The 16,915-nt window shown below is 36.7% G+C and overlaps 1 protein-coding gene across 1 annotated transcript in view; it reads right to left on the bottom strand.

Moving 5' to 3' along the window:
- SGIP1 (SH3GL interacting endocytic adaptor 1) overlaps positions 1-16,915 on the bottom strand; it is a 197,708-nt gene that overhangs the window by 33,379 nt on the left and 147,414 nt on the right. The window lies entirely within an intron of this gene.

Genomic DNA, 16,915 nt, shown 5'->3' with positions numbered 1-16,915 from the left:
AGACAAAGAAATCATATTGAATTAAATTTGAATCCTGACTTTATCATTTACTGTGTGACCTTGAGCAAATTACTTAACCTCTCTAAAGTTCAGATTCATCATTTTGTATAATGGAGATAGTACCTTCTACAGATGTTGTGAAGATTAAATATGTTATAGGATATCCTTGTTATCTAAGAATGGTCATTATCAAAAAAAGTTACTTAAAAATAAATGTACTTCAATGGTTCCTAAAATTTCACAGTATATAGTGATAAAAGGCTTGATTGGGACCCTAAATTCTCATAAACTGTTTTTGTATCTTTTATTAACACATGAGCAAATTATTAATGGGTTCCTGGAATGAACAAAAATGATTTGTGTTGATATTTTGAGGAAAGGTGTATTTTTCTGATAAAATTGTATTATAACTCTACACACCAATCCAGGTTCAAATTTGGCTTTGAATCATAATCATTAAGTGAGCCATCATTGCAGAGTTAATTGAAAGTTTTGTAAACTTTCCTAAGGGCCTCTCGATTTCCTTTGTTTTGAAGTGGCTATGATGTATGCTTCTGTTTTTCCTTCTTATTCAGTTATTAATAGTTTTATTCATTATTAATTGACAATGACTTTACACCATCACTTTCATTGAGTTCATGGAGTCCTGTATGCTTTCTACATATTACAGATCAGGAAACCAGTTTCTAAAGAAGGCAGTCATTTTCCCATGTTTTCAGAGAGAGTAAGTGGTGGGGTCAGGGTTCAAATGCAGGTCCACTTAACTCTATGCTCTTTCCATATAAGGAGCCTCATAGGTCTCATCTTGACCTACAGTGGCATTGGGCAAGTTAAACCTGTTACATGGTTTTCAGTGTGTAAGACATTTACCTTCATGGACAGTAGGATGGCAAACTTAAGAAAGACAGTTATCATAAAGTAGAATGAAGGATACTGAATTTCTGAGTATGAAATAGACTAAAGTTATTTTCAGCCTTCCTTTTCATCAGTTTCTGTTTACCTATTCTGGAGATATATTTATATATCTATATATATCTATGTATAGATATATATACATAGAGATATCTATGTATGTATGTGTGTATATATATATATATATAGATATAGATATAGATATAGGCATATATTTCCTGCTTTTCAAATTCCACTATGTCCAGAAACATATGATTAGCTGACATTTTTTTCGTGTTTTATAGAGAATTCTCTTCGAATTGGGTCTTTGCTTATGATTCCCAAACTGGGATCCAGCATTAACGTACTAATTAATTAACATCCTAAAATAATGTATAAGTCAGAAAATGGAAAAATTATTCTTTGTTTTCATTATCAAAACCACATCAAACATAATAATATAAGGACTATTGTTTAAAATGGACATAAAGGAGGAGACAAAGCCACAGTGAAATGTCTTTGGTATGAGAACTCATACAACCAAATCCTAGACAATTTCACATAAACAGCATTGCGGATGTATTCGATCAAACATCTGAAGCTGATCCAGATAGAACATGGTACTAAAAAGAATATAAGTAATGATACCAAGAGGTGATTTACGTAGAGCACTTACATGGGATGGCCACTGTGCTAAATACTTCACATGCATCTGTCTTCTAGTCTCAAAACATCTCCTCGAAGTAAAACCATTATTGCATATATTTCATCATTGAGGAAATTGAAGCTTAGTGAAATTAAATAGTTTGCCCAAGGTAACTTGCACTACAGTAAGTGATGTGTTGGGAATGAATGCCAGACCTAACTTCAATTGTACTCTTGAACCTTACCCTGTATTATGAAAATTTGCCCATTCCTGTTAGTATGCTTTGCTCCAAGAGCCAGCTGGACGCACAACAGGTATTCTCAGTGGGGCAGTGTCACCCTAAAGGAGGTGAAAATTGGTTCTTGGAGGAAAGTAAAAGAAATATTACTTTTTTAATATATAAAGCACGCAGATATACATATAGTACATAACCAGATGTACAGAGCATCTGTGATATTAAAATTCTACTGGGGAGCAATTACGGAAAAACTAAGTTCTAATAAGGCTCCCTGGGTAAGGGAGGGGGGATAAAGAAAAAAAGTTTAAGAAGCATTCGTTTACAGTTTTAAAAGGGCCATGGATGTTCATGACCTTGTACACCTCATCAACTCTTTTGGAAGAAACACTAAGGCACTGGCTTTGCTGAAGGGTAAGAGTCTCTTTTTTCCTTCAAGCTGACAGTGAGTGAATAACAGCTGTGGTGCCATAGTTATGGGTGATCTAATCGAGACACTTGGGAAGAATATCTAGTAACAGGAAACAGAGTACAGGAAAGGGAGGCTTGAGAGAATGGTCAAGCCAGGAGAGATGTTCCCCCATGATCAATGTGGGCTGTTCCTGAACTGAGACAGGGAAGGGGCACATACAGTCGGGGGACATGGTCAGAGAACCTAGGGCGAGCTTGGTTAAGGCTTCAAGCCAAACAGGGGCAAGGCCAGAATACAATGGTAGGGGACAGTGACACAGGGCCATGAGCACCAAGAGAAAAACCAAGGGGCCTGTTTAAGGAGTGGGGAGAATTAGAGGTTCCAAAATAGACATCCAAGCATGTTGGGCAGGCAGAGTATGCTTTCCTGTGATAAATCTGGTGTGTATTTTAAGAAAAGTGGCTGCTACTTTAATGTATAGCTTTGGAGTTCACAGCACTAACATATTATTAGCCTGTTAGAGTCTTTTGCAAGTGGGAGACATAAAGACCTTGAAAAAAGAACAAAATATTCACTGAAGAACTGTAATTAATATAGGAGTATGAAAACAAGTTCAGCCTCACTTATAATTAAAGAAGTGCAACAGGAAGAAAGGTTTTACCTTTTTGAATTAGAAAATCTCTAGAAAAAACACTTCCTGCTTGTGAGAATATAATGAAACAGGCACTGTAATAAAATGGTGGAAGTAATAATCTTTCTAGGAAACTGTTTGGCAATGTGCATCATGAGCAATTAAAAGTTTCATAATTTTAGCCCATAATTCCAATTCTAAGAACCTGCTCTAAGAAATATCTTAAGGCCAAAGAATTAAGTGCAAAGATGTTCACTGCATGTGGGACAACTTGAAGCAATTTAAATGCCTAATAATTGGAAGTGAAATAAATCATGATTTAGGACAGAATGAAATGTGATGCAGACACTTAAAAGAATTCAGTAACAATGGACCTAAAGACACATACCGCATTTCCCCTATTAGATTGGAGAAGGTGAAAAAACTGGCATAACTCAATGTTGATAAGGGCATGGAAAAACCGTTAGTCATAATGTTGGCATGAACATTTTGGAGTGACATTTAATAATATGCAGCACTGTTTAAAATACACATCCCCTTAACATAGCAATTCCATTTTTAATAATTTATCTTTAGGACAAATTCAGACACATACATGAAGATTAAGGCTGCTCATTGTATCATTTGACAAAGAGCCAAAAAAAGGGGTAAAAACTTAAATATCCATTAATAAAAAATAGGTACATTCATATAATATAATACTATGGAACTATTAACCTGATTAAATAGACATGTATATATGTACACATGTATTTATACACACACACTGCATAGAGTAAATTTAAATGGCTACTATTGACTGACAGTTACAGAGCAGAATATATATTTTATTGGCATAAAATTATACATAACCTACTTCCTTTATTATGAGACACATACTTTTGAAAACATTTTAACATCTCTGAAATTGAGATGCATATTGTAATCAATGTCAAAAGAAACTTGGCAGCTCTAACAAAGTACATTCCATTACTGCCTTTGTTTGTACTTGTGGGAATTAACCATGCATAGTTATTGGCTTATCTCATGGTCTCCTAGGTTGATTTGAGCTACTTGAATTGTTAGCCTGACTTGTGACTGAATTGTAACTTACATTTAGACCCTTCCCCTCAGAATGTTTTTTTTAAAGATCCCATCTGATGCAGTAATAAAGTGAGAATTTATTTAAAGTGAGAACAAAATTGCATTGACACTTTATTCTGATTCTTTTCTTCTTTTTTGGCCTATTCCAATTAAATATGTATAAATAAACTTAAACTTTAATCAGAAAAAAAAACTCAATTAAAAAAATAAAGGTTTTCCCCCAAACATTAAAAGTGTTATCTCAATTAATTTCTCAACGGTTTGCTTTTATGGTTGTATTTACTTTTTTTTTTTTAAGTTCCAAAATCCTTTCTTTCTTTCAGTTTTATTGACGTATAATTGAGAAATAAACTGTAACATTGAAAGGATTCTTCCCATTTAGCTAATTAATACATTCCTCACCTCATATATTTTCCTTTTTTTGTGAGAACACTTAAGTTATGTTCTCTGACCAAATTTCAGTTGTACAATACAGTGCTGTCAACTATAGTCAACATGTTTGCATTAGCCCCTCAGACCTTATCCATCTTATAGTTGAAAGTCTACCTTTTTACCAGCCTCTCCCTATTTCCTTACCCCCTCAGCCTCTGGCAGCTACTTTCCTATTGTTTCTATGAGGTTGACCTTATTTTTCAGACTCCGTATATAAGTGATACCATACAGTATCTGTCCTTCTCTAATTTCACTGATCATTATGCCCTCAAGATCCATTCATGTTATTGCAAGTGGTAAGATTTCTTTCTTTCTCTGTATTTACTTTTATCTATACTTTCCCATATTGTTTGAATTTTAAAAAGTAATGTGCTTAAGTCAATGTCATAATTAAAATAAAGCAAACCATGGGCTATTTCCAAATATGTCTTAATGGTAAGGGGACATTATTGCATAGTGTCCCCTAATAGCATGGGGGACAGTCACAGAGATATGCAAAATCTTAGAAATGAAATATACCAAAATGACAGCAGTGGTTGTTTATGGTTATTGAATTATAGGTTATTTCATTTTCTTTAAACTTTTGTTTTTCTAAATTTTCTATAATAAGCATGCATTATACTTTGATATTATGACAAAAATATTTTAAATAGAAATGTTCCTTTCTTTCTTGAATGGTCCCAGTTCTTACAGTTAAAAAGTGGATGCTGGCTATTTTGAACGCTACTGGAAGTTATTCCCCTAAGGGGTTGAGATTTATGAACAGAGAGGCATAAAGAATGCTGTCTGACTGCCTGAACACTTGCTATTTGAGCTGTCAGTTTCATGGGAAAAGGGCTGTGAGCAGAGTCCAAAAAAAGGCAAAAATCTAAGGAAAGGAGTAATCAGCATTAAATACTCATTCTCCCTCTTCCTGGACTCACTCTCTCCGATGACAACTGCAACTCTTGAGTGTCACCAAATCATCCTTGAAAAATGAACATCGCCCATGCTCCTTATTGCACTTCTGCAGCATAACCTTTTGTGGTTTTCCAGGGGCATATTTCAGGTCTCTAAATCAGATCTGAGGGGAAGTCTTATATGCTCATATCCGGGTGACTTACTCCAGCAGAGCTGGAAGAGGAAAAAAAGCCTACAGAAGCTGGTCTGCTGAAAGTCTAGGTTCTAGCAGAAAGTGTTACCATATACATGTTTCAAAATAAAGACACAAAATGATTAAAATCTTAAGGGCAATGCCTTATCTTAAAGGCCATTTCTTGATGACCCAAAATCAAACTTTGATTTAATAAATGAAGCAATGAATATAAAATTCTTAGCACATATTAAGTATTCACTTCATGATTATTATTTTAGGAAATGATTACATTTTCATAGTACTTTATAGTTTATAAAGGCCTTTCACAAGTAACTGACTAAAATCTGTTAGGGGTATATATGGTATTGATTAAATATATTCATTTCACATACATTAAAAGAGCTCAGAAATGGGAGATTCTCCTGAGTCTTGACATTACCTGTTTGAATCATTTTTTTTTTTAATTCATACAGCAGTTCTCCTCTCTAAAGGGGCAAGTCAGAGCCAAGAGTATAGTGGAGTGGGCAGCCTCAACCTGTGGACAGCTCTTAGAAGACACATAATAAACAGCTATCCTGTGACCAAGGCTAACAACCACACAATGGTAAAGCAGTTTCCCCTGGTGAACCTTGGCTTCTCCATTCTTTTCTCAGGAAGTTTGAAATTACTTGTCAAATCTCCTGAAATGCCATGATTTACAAACCCTTTAATAAAAGAGCTGGTAACATTTCTTCCCCATCTTCCATCAGCATTAACACACTCTCCCTAACCGCGCCCCCCCCCGCCCCCCACCCCCCGCGAGTGTATCACCAGGCAGATCATTAGTCTCAACAAGTCAGCTGTAATGACAGGCTCTGGTGGAGGCAGGAGCGGGGCTGTGCTGCAGGGAGGAGGCATTCTGCTTCCAAGTCATTCTCCTGGGCCGTAAGCAGCAAAGAAAAGCCTGTTCAGTGTCCCTGATGGTAAGCAGGGAGGCTGTGTAGCAACTCAGAGTAAATCAAGTTGCCAGCTGTTTTATGTGGAAGAAGACTAGAATGATACAGCCCAAACTCCTGCAAAGCAAGACGACCCAAATAAAACACAGCAATGTTACAAGCAAGAGATGTGTGAAGTTGGACAATAGTGGTCAGAGCTGGTCACGTTATTGGGTACTTTGCACGCACTGACCTCAGTACTTAACTATTTAACCTTGACTACAACCCTGTAAAATAGATGCCACCACTCTTCTAGTTTCCAGAGAAGGAAACAGACTTAAATAACTTACCTCAAGTCACACATTGTGCTGAGGCTATAATTTAGATGCAGAAGGCCAATTTCATAACCAATGCATACTCACACACACACTTCCCCCCATAGATATATATTCCATACTTTTTCTCTATCTATATATATGTGTGTGTGTGTATGTACATGTATGTATAGAGAGTAAACTGATATAAAAATTGGTGACTATTGCTAATATCTAGGAAAATACCCAATATGCATTTTGGTTAACATTTACACATTACATAAATGTTTACAGTATTTATATCAGGACCCTAACATAACAATATTTTAAATTTATTCAAAGTAGACTCTATATAGTTTTAAATGTCACTTGCACCTCTTTCTTTGGAAGCTATCCCTAATTTCTAGAACACGTTAGGTCTCCCTGTTGGGTGTATCCAAAGCACACTATCTTCTGAATTACAACATTCTCTACACATTATAGAAACTACTCACTTAATGTCTGGCTTTCATGCTCTATGAAGACAGGAACATGTCTTTCTTGTTCACTAATATAACTCCAATATCTTTTAAGTACCATGCATATACTATGTACTCAATAAATACTTGCTGATTAATTTAATATAGTCATAACAATATGTCTTTATAGTAATATTATCAAGATCTTATTCTACATGTGTCAATTACTTTTCCTCTTAGATACCAATGGAAGAACTAGTGACAACTTTATCATTTTGTGGAAATTAATGAAAAATTAGTGGAAAATCTTATTATTTTGTGCAGCCATCATAATCAATTTTGTACATATACATACAAACATATGAAGACAGTCCTGATTCCTGCTCAAGAACACTAACTACAAATATGTCTAGGCATATACATATTGAAGCTACCATGAAGAGTATTTCAAGTCAAATTCTATAATGTCAAAATGGACAACTAATTCCTTCTTTTGAACATAACTTCTCTCTCTATAAGTTTACTGTGGATATAGGTAGGTAACATTAAATTTTTTTAAAGACCTACTACCACATGATAAAAACGAAATGTCTGCTCTGACCAGCATGGCTCAATGGTCTGGATGTCGTCCCAGTTCCTGGGCAGGGCACATGCTAGGGGTTCAGGTTCGGCCCTGGTCCCAGCACATACATGAGGCAACCAATTGATGTTTCTCTCTCACTCTTTCTCATCCCCTTCCCCTCTAAAAATAAATATATAAAATCTTTAAAAATAAATAAAATCTAAAAAAGAAAAAAGTGTCCTATAAAACAATTTTCTTTCTATTCATAAGAAATGCAAAATTTATTATGCAATTATTTTCAAGATTTATACAAGTCATTACATTTTTGTTTGATGTGCACATGAATACTAAAAATCCCTTCAGTCTCACATTATGTTCAGTTTTGAGTGTTTATGTTTATATTCCAAGAGGAAGAGAAAGGAAAAAGAAATAAAAAAATTGCAAGATGGATGAGAAGGACATACATCTAAGATGATGAAAGGCTTTGAGGGCAGCGTTTTGGGAAAACGGGCAGTGCGCCATCTGTGCGATAACTTGTATTTGCAACGATAGCCATCCAGGAGTTGGTACTTTTCTTTTAGGCTTGATGTCTATGATTTTCCTCTCTGGTACTTAGGTTAACAATCACACTCGGGGTGCAATCGGTCAGCCAGTTAAACATTTCCTCCAGCATGATCAACTGAGAGACAACCGATTAGCAAAAGATACCTATTTTTATATACTTACATATATTTTTAAATATATTTTTAAACTATTTAATATGTTCCACAAAACATATCTATTGAATATCATGCATTAAAAATTAATCACTAATATTTGTATGGCTATTTAAAGAAAAAATACAATGGAGCAAGTTCCAAGTTCTAATGCATTTTTCCTCCAGTATGGCTCCCGAATGCAGGCATGCCCTGAAGTTAAACTCTCCCCTTCTGGATTCAGCCCTTATCCCTAAGCAAATGGTTTTCAAATTTCCTCAGTCTGTTTACTCCTGATGCTTGCTACATATGCATGGTGTGCAAGACCTCAAAGCTGAGAGGTTTCAAAAGAGACATATTTTTCCTGGTTGACAACAGTACCCTTCTTTCCCTGTTTTTCAGGATGGAAGCTTTCACTGCTTTCCACATCCTATTAGATGTCAGATGTTTCTAACCCAGTGGTATTTTCCAAATCTGCCGGCCCTTACAACTTCTTTCAAACTGCTTTAGAAAAATCTTTAAATTTCTCCCTCCCTCTAATCCTAAAAATAAAACATGATCATACCTTCCTCAAAAAATTCTCAAAATTCCATCTTGCATGGAGACTGTAACTCAAATTCTTTCTCTCAGTATTAAAAGACCTTTATAATATAATCTCTTACTTTTTTTTAAAAAAAAGATTTCCTTTATTTATTTTCAGAGAGAGGGGAAGAGAAGGAAAAAGAGAAGGAGAAAAACAACAATGTGCAATTGGTTTCCTCTCACTTGCTCCCAAAAGGGAATCTGGCTTGCAACAAACACACGCATATGCCCCAACAGGGAACTGAACCAGCTACCTTTTGGTTTGCAGGTTGGTGCCCAATCACTGAGCTACAACAACCAGGGCTAATCTCTACTTCCTTTTTAGGATCATCTTTTAAAACACTCTTTGCCTCTCCCAATGTTTACCATGTCTGAACAAAACCTAGATATCACCCTAATGCCTTTGCTCAAGTCATTTATTCATACTGGAACACTCTTAGCTGTCTGAAGCCCTCCTGGCTCCTTAATGTCAACCCTCTCAAGTCCCTCCACAAAGTGACCTTAGATTCTCCCCTGTTAAAAAAAATCTATCCATTTTTCATATTTTTCCAGCACATTTTCACAATTCTATGATGGCATTCACCACAGTATGTCTTTGATAGGAAATGCCTCTCTCTTCTATTTCTTGTGAATTTCTAGAAGGCAGAAGCCATACCATTTTACCTTCATAATTCCTACACAGGGGCTTGTAGATAAGAGCTCATGGAATGTTTGTGTACCACTGAATACAGAAAAAAAAATGAGTGAATATTCTTTAGTTTTTTAATTCTATTCATAATGACCCTGTTCTCTTTTCCTGTTTGAGGGAACTACTTCTGCTTTAGGTGTTGAAATTGTCTGCACATAGTAACCGTTCTTTTGTGAGCTTGAGGGTATGTGCTGTTCTTGCTAGTTCCCCACTTGAGCAGCTCCAGTCAGAGGAAAAATCTTGTTTTTATAATCTACTTCTGCATCTGGACAAGTGTGACTCTAACTCAAACTTCATCGCCTTTGCCTAGGAGTCAAAGGTTTCAATCTTAAGCAAAGCAAAAGCTGTCTAACATTTATACATTTTAAAGTTATTGAATTGCATTCTTTTTCTTTTGATCAAGGGACATATTAAAAAAACAACTATGTGTTTTAGACTATTATGGTCATAGGAGTAAGGAAACACAGTGTCAGTGAATCTGATGGAGATCTGAGGAGGAGCTCCTGGGTTTCATCACTACCAGAGACTCAACAAAGTCACCTCCACGACCAGGAAGATACCAGAAATAAGAAACAAATGCATCTCGGGTAGGGCAACTTCTTGGTCCCTTTCCTTAATTCTCCTCTTTCAGTTTGAATGCAAGCTCAGAGTATGAATAATAAAAACCTTTGCAGAACTATCAAGCCATGAAAAAGATTCAGAGGAATTTTAAATGTATATTACTAAGTAAAAGGAGCGGATCTGAAAAGGCTACATACTGTATGAGTCAACCTGTATGACATTCTGGAAAAGGCAAAACTACTAAGCCAGTAAAAAGATCAGTGCTTGCGAGGAGTGGGAGGTGGGAAAGGATGAATAGGCAGAAGATTTTTAGAGCAGTGAAAATACTCTGTATAAAACCATAACGGTAGACACTTGTCATCATACATTTGTTCAATCTTACAGGATATGCAACACCAAGAGTGAACCCTAATGTAAACTATGGGCTTTGGGTGACAATGATATATCCATGTAGGTTCATCAATTGTAATAAATGTACCACTCTGGTGTGGAGTGTTAACAATGGAAAAAGCTGCATGTGTGGGGCAAAAGGGTATAGGAGAAATTTCTGTACTTTTCCCTCAATTATTCTGTGAACCTCAAATTGCTCTAAAAACACAAAGTCTTAATAAAAATAAAACAAATACTAAAATCTTTCATATCGTATAATATATTAATAAACCAAAAAATCTATCTTACTTGATTTTCCCAACGATTCTGCCAGGTTGGTGTTATATCTCCCACTTTAAAGATTATAAAAGAGAGACTCAGAGAGATTAAATTCTCAAGATCACATGGTTATTGAGTGGCACTGGCAGATCTGAATATTATGGTGGTTAGAAATATTAGTTTCATAATGTAACACTAACTCCCCATGAGCCAATTTGCCCACTGATAAAGCTGTGTTGTCTTGGAAAATTTACCTAAATTCTCAAAGCCTCTGTTTACACATCTGTAAAATTGAATCATAATGGCGCTCCTTTCATTCTGTTGCTTTGTGGATTGCGTGAGTTTGTGGATATGAAGTAAACTGCACAGGATGTGGTCCATGGTAAGAGCTCATCAGTGATGCTACATCAGTGTTGTTAGTTTCAGCAGCAGTACCCCAGATATGCTGGGTCCAAATAAAATGATCCAGGTATCCCTTGCTTGGTGATTCAGGATAGAAGCTATCACTTACTCTTGAGCTTTCCCACACATATTTAATTGAATATAATTCTGATAGGAATTCTGTACATTCATGGCCTCCCCAGCAGCCCAGTCACATAATGTGGCCTAGACCTCAGGCCCCACTTACTGTAATATCAAGAAATATATGTTTGGTCTTTGTTCCCAGTTCCTGGCACAGAGCTCCCAAAACTCTTGTGATTTTTTCCAGAGTGAGAGGGGAGTTTTTGTTATTCATAATAAACGTCTTTCCATAGTTGAGTTTTTACTGATAACACCTTTAGGAGGAGGGGGGCTCCTTGCCAGAGGAACCAGCAGTGTAATTAGAGCATTGGAACTTTCTGTCCCATTCCCGGACCTCTAAGGAGAGGAGAGCCTGGAGATTGACCTAATCACCAATGGCCAATGTTGAAATCAATCATGCCTTTGCAATGAACCCCCAGAAAAACCCTAAACAATAAGACTGGGCACATTAAGGTCCTGGAAGGGTGGCGCATGCAGAGAGGGCATGCAAGCTCTGTGCCTCTCTCCCATGCCTCGTTGTATGCATCTTATTGGGCTGTTCTTGAGCTGTATCCTTCTTAATAAATAGGTAATAGAAATTACAGGGCTTTCCTGAGTTCTATGAGCCATTCTAGCAAATTATCAAACCCATGATGGGGGATGTGGGAATCCCCAATTTATATCCAGGTGATGACCTGGGATTTTCAACCAGTCTCTGAAGTGGGGGTTGTGGGGACAATCTTGTGGGACTGAGCCTTTAACCTGTGGGGTCTGTGCTAACACTTAGTAGTGTCAGCATTGTTTAATGTGAGGGTGAAAAAGCCCACACATTTTGTCTCAGAAGTGTTGTGAGCAGTATAGAGCAAGAGGTTCCTGTTTTACTGGCTTTCTGATCTATCACCAGCAAACATGAGACAGAGCAACCACCTCAAAGAACAGGAAACCAAGTGGAATATCAGCATGTTGGTCAATCCCAGAGGTTTTCAGAACCAGGCAACTAATTTCTTATGAAGAGGCAAAGCAAATTCTGACGCCCTCAGCAGATATGCCTGGGACATCTCTCTCATTCCATTTGAGTTCCCTCAATATGTTTAGGCTGTTAAAAGAGCAGCCCTGTGACCTTCAGCTCATTTAATAGAAAGGATTCTACATTTTATACTTAGAGTGTACTTTAGATATAAAACTTTAAAATAGCTTGGGAGTGTGATTTTAATATTTTTAACTTAGACAGTCTTGTATCAGTGCTTTTTACATTTCTATTATTTTTTCCCAGCCCTACAGAAGTTAACGCCATGGTTTACAAAGTGGGTGCTCAGTAAGTTCACTGCATTGTTGATTGAAAAAGGCCTACAATGGAGTAGGACACTTCCCTCTTGAAGAACATTGTGAATTTAGAGAAACAGTTGCTTCCCAGAAAACTGGTCATACCTTCCAAATTTCCCTTTCTCTAGTGACTCTCAGGTGAATGAGTTAATATCTTTCTGGCTACATGTGAAAAATTGAATGTTTGTTTTTTACAGGGTGTTATTACTATGTCAGGATATGGGGAGTTGAGTGTTTCATGACTACGATTGTGTCTTACCAATTAATTACAATGTAGTATTTAATAACCTGCTGAAGGAGGTCAGAAGTTTAAAGTGCCAGAGAGTAAATTTCTTTTTTCACACAGTCAACATCATTCTAAACAGGAAAAAGTAGCTCCTGGTGTATAGATGATTAAAGTCCCTACGGATACTTTTTCTTTTTTCCTTTGTGGGGTCTAATCTGGATAGAAAAAAGAGCTTGAATAGAAGACTGAATGAGACTGAACGAGAATAGTGGGTGGATATGAGACCAAAGGTCTCAGCAAGGTCAAAGACAAGATATGACCAGGGGACTGGAGAAAGGAAGGTTAGGAGATTAGGAAAAAACCCACCAGCACCACCTGCCTCAAGGGGCTGTTGCAAAGAGTGAAGGAGATCGTGGGTGCAGAGCAGGCTTCATCCTGGGGAGCCAGCGAGGTGGCCGGGCTATGAATCTCCACTCTGCCTTTTGCTGACCGAGTGAGCCTGCAAAACGTCCTTATGTTATCTGAATCCTAATTTCTGCGTCAGCATATTGTGCAGGTGCAATGAGATAATAGCATGTACTTTGCACTAGTTAGCACTCAGAGGTTAGTTATTATTTATTACTTCTATTATCTCAGGTCCCCTATTTAAAACTGCAACCCTAGTAAGCTCCATCTTAGTTCCTTGTTTTATTTTTTCTCTAAAACTTATTACCATCTCCAGTATATTTTACTTATCTTGTTTTTGACTTGCCACATTAGAATGCAAGCTCCATGGTGACAGGAATTGTTTTCTGTTTTGTTCACTACCAGGGAGCTCGTAGAACAGTGCTGGCACATGGTAGTGCTCAATACGTATTGGTGGAATGAAAGAATCATCATCTAATGTAGTTCTTGTGTAGGAAGGGTGACCAATCGTTAGTTATAGATAGTCAAAATGACCCTTGCCAGTGGGGACCATTTCCAAGATGTGGCCAGAGGAGTGGGTTACTGAGTGGAGGAAATGTCTGTGGGAGCTGATGAAGTCAAAGAGGCCCTGGAGCCAGACCCGCAGAGCTGAGGGACTTCCCACGGAGAGGGCCAGAGGAGACGTGATGGTCCCTGGAGAGAGCTGGGATGCAGTCAAGGAAACGGGTGGGCGACTTTGGCAGAAGGCCCTGGAGTGTAGAGAAGGGTGTTGCAGAGCAGGTGATGTTCCCGAAGGCATGATGGGAGTAAGAGCGGAAAAAAGGCATACAGAGCAGCCTAGAGATGCGTGTGCAAGAGGCTGCGTGCCCAGGGGTTAGAGATGATATCCAGACACAAGGACATTCAAGAATGCATGATTGCAGGGTTTTTTGGTTTTTTTTTTCATCACCAGATACAAGATGATTTTGTAGTTAAATAAACTAAGCAAGGAAAAGGAGAGCATTTTTTCTGGAAACATCTTGATGTTAAAATGCTCTAGGAAACTGTTCAAATATGTAAGTCACATTTTCTACTTATCTGGGAAATATCTTTCCCTTCCTCCCATCTCAGAAGACTATTTGATAGCTTTAATGGGATATACTCTTGGGTGAATGAATTTAAAAAGTTATCATTTTTTGTAACCTTGACTTTTTTTATTAACCCAATTTACATAGGTTAAGGTTTCTGTCAAATTGTTCATAAAACATTCAAAAGAACTTTGAGACAACAGTGTGGTGATGGCCAGAGGGAAGAGGCGGTGGGCAAAGGGGGCAGAGGGACACGAGGACATCTGTAATAGTATCAACAATAAAAATAAAGGAAAATAAAAAATAAAAGCTTTGGAACTCTTGTGAGTTAGAACTGCTGTCTAACACTTCCCTATGTCTCTACTTCAATTAACTTGGAAGTGTGCAGCACCGCGTGTTATCTCCAAAGAAACTCATAAGCCAACGTTCTTTAGTTGGTCGGTCAGTGGCGCAAACTCTTTCCCAGTGACTAGGATGCCTATAGCACTGTAGGAACAAAGCAATGAGTAAGGCGGGGGAAACTTTTGAACACTATAAACACACTATTTAGGTGCCAATAAAATATAGTTTAAAAGAATTTACAGAAAATGAATCTTTTGACATAGAAATCTTTCTTCCTTTTCTACATTCCCTGAATGAAGAGTTGAAGATAATGATAATTAATATTAATAAGAACAAATGTGGGTAAAATCAGATTGCCCTAGAAGAATATGCCAGAAATGCTATTTAATAAAATTTTGAATGGCAGCCTTTTTGGAGTATAAAAATTTGGGAAGGGGCACTATTCTCAGGGCACTTTAACATGTCACCATTACTATGTTATTTTATCATCACAGCAGAAAATATTAAAAGTCTTTTCAGGTTACACTGGCTAAAAATATCTGAGACTAATGTATATAAATGATGAAAACCATCTCCATTCTTAAAACAGAGTCATTCTTGCTCAGGTGGCAAGGTGTTATCTTTAGTTTCTCCTCAATTTTTCTTGAAGTTGATTCTAATGTATTTTTATCTTTATAAGCATTTCTTGATGAGATAAGGAAGGACCCACATTAATGATATGGCTGCTCCTGTAGTCCCTTTGGAAGCTTTGTTTATATTTCCCAGATTTGAACAAAGTCCAAATAATGATAACATGGCACTACAGATTCCAAGTAATTTCTATTAACACTTTCTTGTATGACTTCTCTTGGCCCAAATTGAGATTCTTAAGGAATTTGGATCTTACTAATTAGAATGACAATGTTACCAAATTTAAATAGTTAGAAATCCACTAACAAAGATTACAGTTTCCGAAAATAAAAAAGTGGCTCTCATTATGTTATTCCACACATTTATTAATACTTATATTTGATTGATAATACATATTTTAAAAACAAACCAACAACCAAAAATTGTCTTTAGAGTAGTATCTTTAAGGAAAGAATGTCTGTTTTTAAAGAAAACCGAACTAAAACATAAGCAAATAAGCCAATAGATACCTCTAAAGCCAAAGCAAAATGCAACAACAAAAAACCTGCCAGAGTAGTTTTTTTGGAACCTCAGACAATTATTGAGTATTGCTGGTAGAGTATTGCTTAATTTCCTGGTTAAAACAGGGAACATACAGCTTCAAGGCCAGACTGAACCAGAGAATGGGTCTTTACATATACAGGTATTTTTGGTACCTCAGGATTACCAACCTACTCAACTGCAACTTCTCCTTCAGAGATGTGCTATTAGTAAAAAGACACCCGGACACTTTTTAATTCCATCTGATTCAAAGAGAAAGTGTAGAAGGTCATAAGTTTGTGGACTCTGCATCTTGGTTATTACAAAATTAATGACCTGAGACAATCAAGGCTTCCAACATGATCTGGACTGCCTGTCCTTCTGTCCTCTACCTGAGCCAACACAAGAAATCAGGTATTTGGAAAGTTTTAAATTAGACTACAGTTTTTGCTGCTATCCAGACTACTCCAAGCTAAGCACTTCCATTTCTAGGACCACCTTGTAAGGAAAATTGACTGTCCACAGAAAAAAGCCACACCACACAAACTACTTAAGAATTTATCAGTTGTTTGCACTTTTAAAATTGCATTAAAACATACACTCATGTTAGGAATGCTTTTTTGTTGTCATGAAACACAAACGTAAGTTCAATATTTAGATTCAATACCAAAGTAGAATAGTTTTTGGCCAACTTTTGATCCCTGGATACATTTAACTATTTAAAATGATAAAAAAAAATAGGGCCTTAAGTGATAAATATTTATGTGTAAGATGACCCATAAATTAAATTACTTCATTTTCCCTCCATTAGTTTAAGTGGGCCATTTTATCAAATGCTTGGCCTGTTAAAATTATTTAGAATTTAAATATAAAATAGAAGAATGTTAATCCTTAATGGAGAACATAAGTTATCCCATACTGGGGTTAGATATCTCACACACTTATGTTTATTTTCCTTAATCTCCTAAAATGGAGGCCAACGATAGTTGTCCATTTTACTACAGTTATTCCAGTTGTCATTTCAGAAGATGTAAACAGAACTTACTAAAATACACCCCCTTTTTCCCCCCTCATT

Source organism: Pteronotus mesoamericanus, unplaced genomic scaffold (genome assembly GCF_021234165.1).
Source record: "Pteronotus mesoamericanus isolate MK-2021 breed Mesoamerican mustached bat unplaced genomic scaffold, CSHL_Meso_final contig_105, whole genome shotgun sequence".
Lineage (NCBI taxonomy): Eukaryota > Metazoa > Chordata > Mammalia > Chiroptera > Mormoopidae > Pteronotus > Pteronotus mesoamericanus.
Note: the sequence above shows the minus strand (reverse complement) of the source record. Positions and strands in the feature narration are given on the sequence as shown.